General features: G+C 31.2%; 1 long non-coding RNA gene across 1 annotated transcript; it reads right to left on the bottom strand.

The window, feature by feature from the left end:
- Positions 1-408: 408 nt before the first annotated feature.
- On the bottom strand, positions 409-3,397 carry LOC139898805 (uncharacterized). The gene is made up of 6 exons (XR_011777146.1): positions 3,073-3,397; positions 2,896-2,972; positions 2,435-2,602; positions 1,917-2,064; positions 1,143-1,228; positions 409-672 (listed from the first exon to the last, which is right to left on the bottom strand). It is a non-coding gene; the product is annotated as an uncharacterized lncRNA (long non-coding RNA).
- Positions 3,398-4,067: the final 670 nt, after the last annotated feature.

The raw sequence follows: 4,067 nt of genomic DNA, 5'->3' as shown, positions 1-4,067 counted from the left end.
TTGTATTTACGAATGTTAATTTTGTGGTCGTCCAAAATCCGCAGCGAAGCGCGGACCACCTAACTAGTTATAAATAGTCGATGAATGAATACATAATCTTCACGGGAAATTCTATTATTCTTACATGGTATCAGGCCATAAGTTCCAACCTTTCTTTTCTTTCTTCTTGTTGCCGCCACCAAAACGGTCTGCCGCCACCTTTCTTACCATTTTTTTTCTTCGCGTTCCCCGTCCGCGAATCTACAATTGTATTAGTAAATACTAGCTTATAGCCCGCGATTTCGCGGGTTTTTGAAATAAGAGATTATGATACTTATTTTAAGAGGTATTAGAAATGTATCTGAATGATTAATCATTGGAAATGAAAATAAATATAAATATGATGAAATATATTTCATAATGTTATAAAAGAAAACAAATTAAGCAACAATGGTACAATACAATGATTTAATGAATCCGTTGATAATATGATGGAATACAATTCATATGCTATGATCACTTTCTGTTCGTTCTTTGAATACCCAAGTACCTAACCTTTCGCGGTAATTGTTTAACCAACCTAGTAAACATGTCTGATGATGGCAGAATTGTTTCATCCCATGTATATTTGATTAAACTTCCAAGCTACAAATATCATCTCCAACGTTGAAGCCATGCCCACCTCTAACTGGCCTGACAAAAAATTGTATAAAAGTTAAAGCAAATTGTATAAAAGTTAAAGCACATCTCATTATTAATAATGGGTTTGATTTAATTTAAACAAACTGTGTTGACAAATTTACGGGCGAGGACGAATGGTCCTGAAAACAGAATAAGGCCATTCTGAATTAAGACAAACACTTCTTAAAGCTTCATCAAGTGCCAACATACCAGCTCATTCTTTGTTTCTATGTGTTTTTCCTGAGCTCACCATACTTCTATACCTCTTTCTTTATTATCTTTACTTTTTAGCACTTTTGATCTTTAAAATATCAAGATTCACAAAGGGATGAACACTTACAGACTATTAGTTACAATCCACAAAAATCTTGATAAAAAGAGTGTAAAAATGGATGCTTTTTTATATTTGTGAATTCTAGCCTAATATATAAAAATGGTGAAACTTCATTGCAACAAATTTAAAAACCATAACTTATGCATACCCTCGCAACAATAGCTGCATATAATTCTATTGCAACTTTCTTGAGAGCTCTTCGTAACTTAACCTTGTAATATGATTATTATTCACCTGCATAAAAACAAAGGCACTTCAAATATAAAATTGCTTTCTTCATAGAGTGAAAAACAACAAATGATCATGTTTCTGATAGATCATTGAAGAAAGTTAAACCAACTCAAGAAATTAAATCGATAATATAAAAAGTCGACGCTATACATACATATACAAATATAAATACCTGAGTGATCAATCATCTGATGTTTATCAACTTTTGTGTGATAAGTAGCATGCATATATTACGCCTACCTCTTGAAATAGGTATATTGAAATGATTGAATCAGTTTATAACCCGTGTTTTTGTGGGCTTAAACATAGTTTAATATAAATTCAATAAATTGTTAGAGGATATACATATAATTGTAAGTGCATACAAGGTCTAAAGATATTATGTAGTCGTAAAAACGAAGATGATATAAAAATGAATGCTGAATGCTGATGGTTACTTATACCTTCTAAATGATTGAGACTACTCATTGACTCTTAAATTTACTAATTTAAGGTATAGATGATAAAAATGGGTTGGGTAATGTGTTTAAATTGTGCATGATTTTGGCATATAACAGATAGCATATCATGTATCATGTATCCTACTCAAAATACCTCATTCATGTGCATAACTGTGTAAATATAAAGATCAATGCTAACTAATCTATGTGTATTTCAGAAGAATGTGCCTTGAAATTTGAAAAGACGTTACCTCATCGGGGGCCACCAACGATAAGCATCACCACCATTCAGGTTGCTATGATTTAGCCCTAATGGTAAAAAAAAAAAAAAAAAAAAAAAAAAAAAAAAAAAAAAAACTTGACGATTTCCATCCAACAACACTGCAACAACCATGCCTGCTGCAATCACCATTAACAAACACAACTCAAATCAGATACATTTACAAAAAAGATTATAGTAAGTATCTTGAATCTTGACCATGTAAAAAGGTTTGAGAATTGTGCCATATATGTCTCCGTCATATATCAATATCTAAATTTTATTAATCGAACTATAGCAAAAAGATGGCTTCCATTGTCTTTTAAGACTGATACATACTATAAATTATGTTTGTATACATATAGCTCAATCAAACCACATTTAACCGGAATCAAATTCTAGGTTCCAACGCTATCCTGCTAACATAAACACGAAAACATCTAAAAGGTTGGTGTCTTAAAAATATTTTAATTTCAATATATGCATTTTAGGTATTAATGACACACTCACATGACTCCTAGTTGACTGAGCTGACATTGCAATCTCTCTAAAATTGTTGAAATGACATTGCAACTTCTCCAAAACCTTCTTATATCTTCTACACAATAATGCCTCATGTTCTTTATGTTTTGAAATAAACCTCTTGAAAACAGCTAAAGACACACCCATATTGCTAACCTGTCATTCACAAAACTTCAATATTGAAAATATTTCATTATCCTTATTCCTATAGGCCAAACAATTTGAATCTGTTACAAAAAATCTTCCACATAATACATTTCTAAAAATTCTAAACCTTGAGTTAACATTTTATGATAAAAAGACTTCATAATCAGACAAGCAGACACCAATGGGTCTTAATTCTATATAAGGTATTGCATATATATGGCTCAACAACATCAATATTTAACAAAAGGATGTTCACACAAATACATATTATAGATTCCAGAGATTGTAATGGATTATCAGACCTGAATATGTCCGTTTTCGATTTCATTTCACCATCTGTTGTTCTCCATTACTAATCCATGTTCAAACGGCATCTGACCTGCGAAACCCTAATGTTATTCGAGTTTGCAAACTAAGAACCCTAATTACAAGTTTCGCTACATGCGATATTAAACTTAACAAACCCTAATAAACCATACTTTCACCAAGTGAATTTCAATCGATGTTTCTAACGTCTTCAAGATCGGCATAAAACGAATTGTTGAATGAAATACGGTAAACCATCGAAGAACCCTAATTTCATATTGTCAAGCTTTCTCATGGCGTCTGATAAATTTTGTTGATCACGAATTGTAAGAGGCTCGAAAAATCAACACAATTAAAATATGGAACCCCAATTTTCGATGCTTCAATTTGTGTTAGCGTGGTAATTTTGCAGAAAGGGAAGAGAAGATTTTATATTTTTGATGAATGTCTTTGTATCTGTTTAATGGTAGATGCGTTTGATAAGGTGTTTGTGTTTAAGGTAGTATTGTCATTAAACAATTAAATTTGAGGTGAAAGACAAATGTTGAGTGATCAAACAATCTAATGGTTGATATTAATAGAAGCTATTTAATTTAATGGTCCATTTTACTCCATTTAAATTTTTTGAAAGATGATTAGCTAAATCTAACTTTATTATTATATATAATATAGATATAGATATAGATATAGATATAGATATAGATTCTTTAAACTTCTCTTTGGTTCTTAAATCTTTCTTCTTCTGATCTCGTTTCTCAACTAAAAAAAAAATGTCTCGTTGCTACTGTTCCAATTATTCTTTTTCTCTATATTAGTTTCTCCACAAATCAACTGTTTTGATTATTTTTAGCATCTTATCCCCTTGAAATATTCACCTATACGGAGTTATGCATAAATTGATCACAATGGCTTTGTTTACAGGATCCGGAACACATATTTGAACATGACTATGAATATATATACGGATGACGACAACCACAAGAAAAAGAAAACGAGACAAACAACCCCTTGGAAGCACACAAACTCGTATGAAGTTGAAGGCTAAGAGAATATTGGTTTGTGGCTATCATATATTACGAAGATTTGTAATTATTATGATTTGCTTTGTTGTACAATTATCATTTGAATCTTATTATTTTGTATGCTGAATACTCCGTATATTGAAATT

Source organism: Rutidosis leptorrhynchoides, chromosome 3 (assembly GCF_046630445.1).
Source record: "Rutidosis leptorrhynchoides isolate AG116_Rl617_1_P2 chromosome 3, CSIRO_AGI_Rlap_v1, whole genome shotgun sequence".
Taxonomy (NCBI): Eukaryota; Viridiplantae; Streptophyta; class Magnoliopsida; order Asterales; family Asteraceae; genus Rutidosis; species Rutidosis leptorrhynchoides.
Note: the sequence above shows the minus strand (reverse complement) of the source record. Positions and strands in the feature narration are given on the sequence as shown.